The sequence below is a fragment of the Phalacrocorax aristotelis genome, chromosome 5 (assembly GCF_949628215.1).
Source record: "Phalacrocorax aristotelis chromosome 5, bGulAri2.1, whole genome shotgun sequence".
Taxonomy (NCBI): Eukaryota; Metazoa; Chordata; class Aves; order Suliformes; family Phalacrocoracidae; genus Phalacrocorax; species Phalacrocorax aristotelis.
In genome coordinates this window covers 64,722,736-64,734,294 of record NC_134280.1, presented here as the reverse complement: position 1 = coordinate 64,734,294, position 11,559 = coordinate 64,722,736, and the positions used below count along the sequence as shown (strand labels likewise).

At 38.7% G+C, this 11,559-nt stretch overlaps 1 long non-coding RNA gene across 1 annotated transcript; it reads right to left on the bottom strand.

Annotated features, from left to right (window-relative positions):
- Positions 1 to 702: 702 nt before the first annotated feature.
- LOC142057131 (uncharacterized) lies at positions 703 to 6,450 on the bottom strand. The gene is made up of 2 exons (XR_012660555.1): positions 6,236 to 6,450; positions 703 to 1,570 (listed from the first exon to the last, which is right to left on the bottom strand). It is a non-coding gene; the product is annotated as an uncharacterized LOC142057131 (long non-coding RNA).
- Positions 6,451 to 11,559: the final 5,109 nt, after the last annotated feature.

Here is an 11,559-nt window from a genome sequence, read left to right as displayed (position 1 = left end):
CATCTGGATTTGTGTAAATGAACAATCATTTCTATTGTTTCTTATGCTATGATTAAAATTGCTAGTGTTTTAAACATATGAGTTGGGGTGCCTAAATCCTAAGATTTTATTTTTTAAAAAATATTTTCATTTTAAAAAAATATTTAAATGTTTAAAAAAATAAGTCATCTTTAAGTTGCCATCTCTGCAGTGAAGAGGGCAGGAAATACATAAATGGCTCCAGTTTCCAGGGTTTAAGAACACAACGTGAGTATCACAGTGCTTGCAGTAAAAATGTGCCAGTGCCAACGCTAGTTTAAGTTTAAAATGCCTAGTTTAATCGATTAGTAAATGTCTGAGAAGAACGGAGACAGGGGTAGGCCTTTCTTCTTGCCTATTCCAGTGGTGCCTAAAGAAATCAAGGTGTAGCTCTGTATCTGTGTCCTTGCCGGGGGCCAGGTTCCAGCCTGGTGCACAGGGTGCCCCTTGCCTAAGGCAGGGCTTGGGCACCCGCGGCACCCGGCTGCAGCCTCCGGCTTGCCAGGGGGCCCTGGGGCTGGTATTACAAGGAGTGGGGCATATTTACCTCTAAGTACAGAATGAATTATATTTCATGTTTATAATACTCATTTCTTCAAGGCCTATATTTAATACAGAGATGGCATCTGCTCTGAACAGAGGTATGATACCAGGGTACTACCATAAAACCTCTTCCAGATGAGATAAATTACAGTATGGAATTTTATTAGCGTATCAGGCAGAAATTAAGTCGCAAGTGCCACAATAAATAAAAACAGAGTACAATAAGTTTGACAAAAACCAAGCCTTCTTTTATATCCCAAGTTATCTTCAGTACAGTGTGTCTTTATTGTAGCGGAAAGATGCTCAGCTCATTTGTTATCAGTTTCAGGAAATGCCAATAAGCTGGTTACTCAGCCTACAGCACTAAATATTCTAATGCACGAATCAAAGTTCACTCAGAGATAATCCTTAATGAACTCAATGTTCAATAAACTTTTGGATTTTTCCTCTACTAAGTACAGGAGGGAACTTCATATATCTTTCATTTTCAGGTGAAGGTTTCTGTCAGGCTGATTCATTTAAAACAGCCAGAAAACCGTGATCCTGTATTTAGCTTCTTCATTCATTTTCTTATTGGCTTGTACAGAGCTCCCGGAGGCTCCCTTAATGAAAGGAACTGCAAGATGTCTGTCAAGCTTGCTGAAAAGTCTCTGTTGATTTTCAGATACTCCAAACCATTGAGTGTGCAACTTTTTAACCTTTCTAGCAGGATAACCTAGCCCAGACACTGTGCTGTTTCTGATATTCAAGCCTGTCCCACCACGTGACTCTGTAGTCACAGGCTTGTTCGGCTAGCTTGGGTTTCTCCATGTGATAACAATTTGTTGTACTGATTTTTCTAGTTCTTCCAAAGCTTTCAAGAAAGAATCTGTCTTCTCTAGAAGTCAAAATTAGCAATTGATGTTCGCTTCCTTGCCACTTTTCCGGTAATTGCTCGGAGCCCAAATGATTGTCCACTTGCTGTTCGATGCCAAGACCCACTGAATCCTGTTGGGAGTTTGTATAAACCCTGAAAGACAAAAATGAACATTTGGCATATGTAATTACACTTTTAAAAACACATTATAAACCTAAATGGAAATCATCAATCTTTTTTCCTTCAGAAGGAAGTAGTATTCACTGCAAATGGAAATATAAACTTGCCAGAGTTTCCAATCTTGAAAAAATTAGAGATTCCTGTTAAAAACTTTTCCAAGTTGCATAACACCTTTATTTTTCTACATATTCAGCTTCAGATAAACTTCACATTACTGAGTCTTGAAAGGGCCCCCCTAAACAAGTGATTCCTACCCATAGTATTATCTGACAACAACATCAGCGGTTAAGTTGGCCGAGTCAATGTTTACCAGATGTTCGTTGCACTGACACTTGCCAAAATATGTCCTGTAATTGAGACTTTTTCGTCAGCTTACAGCTTTTCCTGCTGTTCCCAGATTGCTTCCAACAGTCAAAAGGGGGATGCTACAGAAAAGCCAGCCGGGCCATTATTTACGCAGGAGCCTGATAAGCTAGAAAGAAGACATCAGAGTAGGTTTCTTAACAGGAATAGAGATGTAAATTACATAAATACATTTTAGCTGTTATCAGGGGAAAACGCAAAAGAAGGATTTGATTTACTTCTGTTTTACTTGTGATCAGTTTTTATGTGATTGTTTTCCCACATTTGGAAGAATTAAGAGTCCTGAAGGGTTTGGAAAGTGATACGAGCTTGTCATATGAAAAATATCGTTTGATTTCCGCTGTGATCTGGATAGAGATCCGGTGATTTTCTCTGTGGCTTATTCATCCTCTCTGCAAAGTTTTCCTCTTCCTTTAAAGAAGAAAGTGAAGACACAAGAGCACACAGTAAGGCACATGCAATAACAGGTGAAGGCAGGCTGGTGGACCAGAGAAAACTATTTTTTAGACAGAATCTGAATGAAACTGGCTTGACTGAGCAAGGAGGCACCAAAGCATGGAAGCAGAGAGAGGTGAAGAAAAGCTTTGGGGAAAATTAGGCAATCTGTAGCACAAGCAAGCCCTGCTTTTCCTTAAAAACCACATAACTGGCTGAGTGTGATTTCAGAAACTGAGACTGGTGCCGCATTAGACGCGCAGAGGAGAGCCCGCTCCAGAGCACCAGCCCATGGAGCTGGATGCGGGCAGGGAACCAGCACCTGGCCTGGGCCCAAGTCCTGGTGCGAAGGAGGGAGGTAGCTGAGGTGCATAGTTGGTTACTGGGGAAGGGACAGTGCAGGGCATGCTGAAGCATCTCTGGAAGAGACTTTACCCCCTTAAATTAGCATGTAGATAGTTTCTTTAAAAAAAAAAATAATAAAAGCAAAACAAAATGAAAAAAACACCCCAAATCTCTTTAGTTATATGATACTTGTGTAGCTCTAAATATAAAAACATTTGTGCTAAGGAATTTCCTTGTACTTATTTTGGGAGGTCATCTGCTGCACAATGCCTTTTTTCAAGAGTACAATGTGTTTCATGCTCCAACTTTTTGTAAGGAGAGCAGAAAACAAATGAGTTTTATAACTGCAAGGAAACTAGAATTTACCCTCAACTTCTTCACAACATGGGATCAGAAATCACTCAAGCACAGATTAGCTGAAAAGGAATAAATTAAACTTAAATTGCTCCACATAGACTAATAAATAAAATAAATGGCCATCATCCCAGATGAAATACTTAGATAAGTATTTCGAAAAGCACATCTACTTGGCATTTGCTGCTGTGCTGCAGCTCAAAAGGAGATTCATTAGGTTGGAAACAATGCTTCAGCCAGTATCTCTTTAACTTTTTATTCTCATGATCATAGATTAATCATGTTCAAAACACAGAATTCTCCATGCTGAGACGTGTTGGTGTTGTCCCTGGTCAGGAAGAAAAGTTCAACCATCGTGGTTTGTTGCAAAGTGAAGTCTGAAAATTTTGGGTTTCAGAAAGCCTGACTGAGCTTCATAGTGTTTTCTCAGCATTGTGATTTAGTCGTGCTTTTCATGCCCACCTCTATACTACTGATGTTTAAGACTTTCTGAGCAAACTACCTTTGTCATTGGTCTTGTAAGAGACAACACCTATAGAAAATATTTCCTTCACGAAGAGTATATTCTCATTAAAATTAGTTGGTAAGAGAAAATTTCTGCAGAAATTGCTATTTGAGTAAACCCAAGTAAACAAATGGGACAATGACTGTTTCTCTCGGCCATCTGTACAGACCACTAAAAATAACACAGCTACCAATGTGCTGCACATAGCAGGCTGTGTGTTAAAATTCACAGGTGAGTGTTTTCGTTAAGTAAACAAGTGATTTTGTAGTGCCTGCTGTTACTTGTGTATGGATTTTTATCTGAAAATCCCGTAATAGTCTTAGTGACTGTCTGCATTAATTGTTCCTAAATAAGAGCAAAAGCCCACAAGCTTTTTCCTCACCTCAGAAAGTCTGCGCTGCCTGATGAGAAACAGCATCCACCTACTGAAGGTGAAAACTCTCTGGGTGTGCTAGTAGGGGGTGCTGAAAAGCAAATGAACTGAGATAAGCCGTGCTCCCTGAAACTTGGTGGAAAGTCTTTTGGGCTAAGCAGGGAATAAGCCTACAAGCAATAGGATTCAATTTAGTACCTGCTTTCAGTAATTACCAGTGAGCTGTTTACAAGGTTAATGGAGGGTACAGAGTTACAGGATTAGAACAAAAGTACTCAGGCGAAGAGACATTGTTGTTGTTATTTTTATTATTATTGGTCTTATTATTTTGATAGAAACTGAAATCAGAACTGATATTTTATTTGTCAAATGTATTTTTGTAGGAAACCTAATAATTTGCAAGCGCTAATAACGTCAAGTGCCTAGACTTAACTATCTGATCAGATAAGCTATGAAAAATCGAAATAGATTAGGAGTATATGCCCTCAGCTCTAGGTGATGAAAATAATTTGTTTCTTAGATGGCCCATCTAAGTACATACTGGCTATTCCTCTTCTAGGCTATTCTTGTCTCCCATTTGTTTAGCTGAGTGATAGGAAACCTACCCTTTTACTGTCAATTCAATTTAGTTGCCTGAATTCAATGGGATGTGTGAGTAGGACATATAAGTGCCTCTCATCCGGGGGCATCTGTGTCTAGTATCAAATACTTTACAAGCAAACCCACTGTTAGAGTAAACAGACTACAAAGTGCTGGTAAATCTATGTATTATCTTAACTCCCTGCTGAAGAAATAGAAAATAAAATCAATAGAGAGGCTCAATATGAATACACTAAAGAAAAACTCAAGGTTAAAGTAAATACTCTTTTTAATTTTTTTTTCTTCCCTAAATCCTTCCTCAAGGAGGTTAAGTGAACAGCACTTGTTTGGTGAGCTTTCTGTACAGCACGTTCTCCATGCAGTTCTGACGGTGACTTCCCATCACTGATACAGAACTGGTTTTCCCCTCCAAATCCATGCCCAGTTTAGCTACTGTGCAATATATTGCCCGGATCTTGCAGCGACATGTCACAGTGAAGACAATATTCTGTTGCTTCACTTTTCTCTGGATAAAGTTGCTTATTGGGCCAAACCACTTATCCTCAAATCTCTTATGCTAGGGAGGCCGTTAGAGTGTCACAGGAATACAAACATTTCTTTCCTTTTGTAAATCTTTAAGTATTTTTCCTCCTTCTTCTTCTATAGTTTCAGTCTATAACTTCAACTTATTCCCTTCCAAATTATAGCAATGCTTTCCTTTGTGAAGTTAGGTCATGTCTAAAACAAGAAATTCCTGACCTTAGGAAAAAAAAAAAAAAAAACACAAACAAAAAACAAAACAAAACAACCCAAACAAATGAACAAAAAACCCCACCTAACCCCCTAAACCAAAAACCAAACAAAGCACAGCGAAAACTTTCCAAACTCTTTCTTGCTTCTTTGGAGCTGTATTGTACCTAATGACTGAACATTTTTGTTTCTGTGAAGTAACTGCTTGCTTGCATCACACTGCATCCTCAGAGAAGAAAATAAGGATCTTGGTAAATGTCTCCCTTTGAAGCTGGCCCAAGTCTGTGATTCTGGCTACTTTAGTTATGTAAGTTCTTTCTACCATCCCTCAGGCAATGTGATGATCAAAGACAAGCCGGAATATCCCAAGAATTAATTTTTACTATTTTAAATGCTAAAGAACAGGAAAATTAAAAGCATGACCAAACAAAATCAATAAACGATGATTATTTTAGATACGTTCTCTCTGGGAATGCCTATGAAAGGTCAGATCTGCCTGCAATATGTTAACATATCTATTCCCCACGTGATCTCCAGGTCCTGTTTTGTGTATAGACCTGTTATGAAGTTGGGCAAGAGAAATTCTATTTCCTTCTAATAATTAGCCTTTTGTAATAAGAATAAGCTTTGTAAGAATACGAATGAGAAAAATACAAGAAATTCTCGTTTATTCCTATATGAGCAAACCCAATATTTGCCAACTAGTTATAAAAGCTGCACTGAGGGACACAATGGTCAAGTTAGTTCCTGCACCTCTCTGCTTACCGAATGTTAACTGAAGCTTTATCTCCTGCAATATGCTCTACATGTTTCAGTATTTCACCGGAGGAACTGCTAATATATCTCTGTGCAGTGGAACTTCTGTTCCCTAAAATTCACTGCTAGGAGAAGTCGAGTCTAATTTCACTGGCCACGCTTTGCAGTCTTGTCTCACCGATGCGTGTTGAAGGGAGGTTTGGTGAGGCAACGGCTGGTCGGGGGCGCGGGGTCTTGCATGTGGTCGCATCTTCTGTTCTCTGATGATTTTCTTGGCTGGGGGCTGCAGCAGACAGGATGTTCCCTGCGAAACAGTAGGAGCAGGAGGGTGAGGATTACTTGGGTTGGAGATTTCTACATCCGCACAGAAGGGAAACATTTTTTCCTCTCTGACGGGACTCTAACTTTGTTCTGGTTAACTATTCATTGGTGCGGTTTTGTAATAGGCTGGTCTTGGAAATAGCTCAAGGGTTGGTTAAATATATATTCAGCGTTTTTGCACTCTCCTTTGTTGTTGAGAAAATAACAGTATTTTATTCCCTCTCTGCCTAACTAGCATCTTCTTTAAAGTGATCCTACGCTTTGAAGATAGGGTTTTAGTGTTGACCAAGGCATGATCTTCCCGCCTATGAAAGAGCATGTGCTACTTGCAAATAGAAGAAGGGGAACTAAAAAAAGAACTTTTTATAAGTCAATGTTCTAATGGCCAGTTTTGGCATATACCCTTCCAAAAAATCAAGTAAAATAGGACAGCAAACAAAATTGAAGGGAAATAGAAGTAATAAAATCCTGCTTTTCAGAGACTTCACAAAGAGAGTGAGGGATTATTGATGAAGTTGCTTGGTTTTTCTTTCTTTCTTTTGGATGCTTTAGACTTTGCCTGTGGTGTAAACAAAAAGGAAAAGATTCCTGGAGTATTTTCTATTTCTCTGGTTATCTAATTTAATAAAAAAGCAGCACTAAATATAAAAAAGTACAGTTAAATTCTTCAAAGATCATAAGCACAAGCAGTGATCTATTATAGCAATAAGTTATATGAATTTCATTATGAAATATGTTGTTATTATAGCTGCTGGGCTCAGGATTGTGTTTGGAACAGAAACCATCCAAGGACATTGGCACTTTCTGAAAAGAACATAAATTGCATTTGAAATGACACAAACCTTTTTATTGCCCCGTCACCATGTTAATTTCCTATTCAATAGTACTTTATTTTAGTCAAAAGTTCTGGTATACAATAAATTCTACCTGATTTAAATGCGACCACCGCTGTTGAATAATGGCCAGAGAGCTTTTAATCTTACTGCAGAATAGCAGCAGTTAGCTGAGCTCCTAGAGAGCTTGCCTGTGCTCAGACCTAAGGCTCAGACATTACTTATGTTAATGTATGGAATTCAGTAATTCAGACTGAAAGGAAGTCAGAGGAATGTGACTTTTATTTATTTTATTGACATTTAGTGACATTTATTTTATGTCACCTTTCCGTTCCTGTAAAAAGGTAAAGCAGGTAGCAATTTAATGACATATTTTGAAAAACAGCTTGAATAAATACTGTTGGATGCAGTGACAATCTTTTTGTGCATATAGGTAATCAACGATATTGTTTTCACATGATTCAACAGTAGGACTCTTCCAAGTGGCTTTTTCAGACCCATCCTACAATCTTATGTGTGTACATATGGATGTACATATTAAGTATAGGGTGCATTTGTGCCCTGTTAGCACAGACCTCTGTCTGCATGTATCTGTCATGACTTTAATACTTTTTTTGGTCCAGTAATGACAGCTTTAAACTCACATCTGACTATAAACATGGTATTAAAAATGCCAATAAATCAGGAACTAAGAAAGGTAGATTTTAATTTTACGTAGTTTCAGATTTTGGACTGATTTACACCCTGAACAACGAACTTACGGGCAAGCCAGGGAAGGACATAGCTGTTGGAAAAGAAAGCCTGGAAATAAAAGTTTTCTTTGTTGTAAAGTTGATGGTACTAAAATACAGGACTATTGCCCATATCTGCATCATTCTTTTTGGATCTTACTTGTTTTATGCTCGTTAAGGAACCAAAGCAGTGATAGACGTTTGGGTTATTGGGAGACTCCCTGGTGGAAACAACTTCGTTTCTTAACTTCATGTCATGGCGTGCGCTTACGCTGCGAGCAAAGCAAAGCGTCTCTCTACTTCAGGGACCTAAACTGGCTGTCAGAGAGTATAAACACTAACTCAGGGTTGGAGAAAGGTCTTCTGGGTTTGGGGTTTTTTTTGTGTAGAAATACAGTTTTCTGAAGCACCCCAGGCATGAGAACCTCCCACCCTTGCCGTGCAGCACTGTCTGTGGTTGCTATTGCCTTCTTTTCTGTAACAGCTTGCTCTATGAACATGAATGAGGTATATTCTTTACGTTAGAATATTGCAGTTGAGTTTATAAGGAAAGGTAATGCCATCTAAAAGCTGTATAAAACAAAATCTATGCAAAGACATCTGCTTTAGATCTAGTCAGGGGAGAGAAATAGGCGTTTCCTATGGAGCAGTTCATCCCAGTGCAGTACGTAAAAGAGATCAAAAGTAAAAGATACGGGAACGGTACCCCAAGCACAAAATATTACTTCAGCTATGCAGAACTTGTTACCCATTAGCAGGTAAAACAGGCTTAACTCATCTGTCTTAATAAAGTTACTTTAATAATGATCTATGATCAGCTCAAGCAGACTGCATAGCACATGTCTTTATTTTTTCCTTTTCCTCTCTTCTTTTTTTCTAATTGTTGCACCTGATTTTTATAACTGTTACACACCTCTTGCTTCCGGCTTCTGAAATAGCTTTTCTGTTAATGGGATCTGATAAAGTCCTAAAAAAGAATTGCTCTAGTAACCATTAAGGACGTGTTCTATTAAGACCATTCAAATGAAGGAAAAGATGGGTGCTTAGTGGAAGGGCTGCCTGAAGAGGAATCTGTCACTAATATCCACACAGTACTTTATTGTCTTTTGTTCATGCTTAGGAGATATAATGTGGAATTCAGACCTCTTGGGGACCTCCTTAAGTCGCACCATACCCTTCTGCTATTTTGAGTTTGCATAGCATTCATCTCAGTGTGAAGGTTTAATCACCTGTCCCACAGGGATGCTACCAGATGCATGTGTCTCTGTAGTGCTTCACACAGAGTTTTGAAATCTGGAAAATTCATCTCCCACCTAACTGTATGCTTTAGCAGTCTAGTGTGGCCATGAAAATAAGATATTGTGTGTGTGCAGGGAGATGTGACGTCAGGTTGCAGACCGCGGCTCAATCTTAGAGATTTTGCTGGCTGAGCAATGACTTCGCTTACTTTTTCTATTAAGTGAATGATTTTGGGTGCGTCCTATCAAACAAAAAATCAGTACATGGTACAGGCAACTTAGCATGTTAAAAGAGGTTTACTGATTTCTCAAAAAGATAGTTTAGTATGTTCATACAAGGGGCTGGGAGAATTGTAGCAATGGAAACACAGATGAAATGCAACCCTGTGTATCTGGGCATTTATTCAATATTGCTGGTATAACTATTGTTATTGAGTATCATCTAAGAAAACCCTGCAGGAAAGATCTAAGTGTTCTGGTATATCAATTTACACAAAGATGTTTTCTTGGTAGACATATAGTTCACACCAAAAGGTATTTGAGAGATTTTTCTAAGGCAGTGGGGTAACAGGGAAGAAAACCGAACGCCAGGAAAAATTAACTCTTCTTGAAATACTATACATTAGAGTGCTGTTTTCCAGTGTTTAAACCTGCATTTTCACTTAGCACGCTGGAGCTAACTAACCAGACAGCTGAATAGGTGGTTTGTCTTATGTGCAGCTTGAGCACCCAGGCTGGACTTGTAGTTAATGCCAAGTGAAACATTTTTTGCCTTTGACTGTGCCAAGTGCTATTTGCACCCACCAGCACGCTGGGACAGTGGTGCACAGTTTGACGCTGTAGCAATGACCTCTGAGAGCTTGGGTTAAGTTGGATTCTGATGAAGTAAGCAATAATGAAAGACGATTTTACTGAAGTGTTACTTGTTTGCTAGTTTGTACCTAGAAATGCCCATAAAGTCAGTACCAAGACCACGTTCGCCCTATGGACTCTAACTACTCTTACAAATATCTTTAGAAGGGCTTAATCATGAAATTGAGAGAGTTATAGATGTAAGCCATTTCTCACCATGCCCTCCGTTACCTGGAAATGCAGAGGTTAAGAATTCACATTTCTGGTCAGGTTTTTTTGCTGTTCCAATTGGGATTCTTTCTCTAAGTGTCATTATAATGTCATTTCTTCTGGAAGCTTTGTTACGGTTTTGTGAGCCTGCCTATGGTTTTCAGAGGTTCAGATTACTGTCAAAGTATGTACCAGCATATGCCAACATAACATAATACATAATACAAGTCCATGATACAAGTATTAGTCACTAGTGTTGCTTATCAGAGCAAAACAAGCTCTCACATACACCTTTCCGCCAGGATGCCAGATGATTTTCTAAGGCATTTGCATCAACTCACCAGAGCCAACGATAGTTTTGTTTCTAAGTAGGTGCTGAGAGAAAAAAAAAAAAAAAACATATAAAAGTTTAAGAATTAGTTTACTGGTTCCTAATATATTTGCTGGAGAGTCCCTTTGGGTCCCTTTCAATATCTCGGTGCAGTACACACTGCATTTGTTTTGTGGCTTATCTGAGCATCCTTATCCCTTTTCCCATCTCTATTACAAATATCCTTTCCTGTATAGCTTATAAAGAGGGATCGCTGGTTTTTTTCTGCCATGTCCAGTTGGAAACTATGATGTCCAGAGGGCTTCTACTGCCAGGCATTCTCCTTCCTCTTGTAAGGCTCTGCCATGGCCATGCAGGTATTTTGTAGCTCTTTGTCAATGTGCACTGTTTGTAGCTTCTTTCCTTTCTCAGAATTACACTCCTTCCAATTTGTGGCACTTCCGTACTCTCCCTTAACGTAAGCACTCAGTTTACATGCTGCTAAAATTTTACCTTCTCTTCAGAAGGGCTCTTCAGCGTCTGCCAGTTGTTCTTTAGAACCAAATTAATTTCTTACTGATTTTCTGTGCCAAAAGTCCAGTTTCTCCTTGTCTAAGGCAATGCCAGAAAATGCAACAAAGCTTCCCTTTTCACTGTCGGTTGAACCCTCCTGCTTTTTGCACTTCTTCCCCTCAAAAATGTACCGAAGCTCTTTACTACTTTGTGTGCGTGTGTGTGTGTACCTCACTTCAAGTGTGTAACTTGAAATAATATCAAAAAGATCTATAGCAGGTCTACATCTATTCCTTTTTCCTAGAATTCTAAGTTTAGCATTCGGACTCATTTCCTTACAACTCCTGGCATCATTATTCAGAATATTTATCATTACTCTAGACTTTCTTCCACAGTTTATCTTATAGTTGAATATGTTATGATATGATATGAAAACTGCTCAAAAAGTGGTACGGGTATCATTTGATTAGTTGTTGTATTATTAGTAATTCATT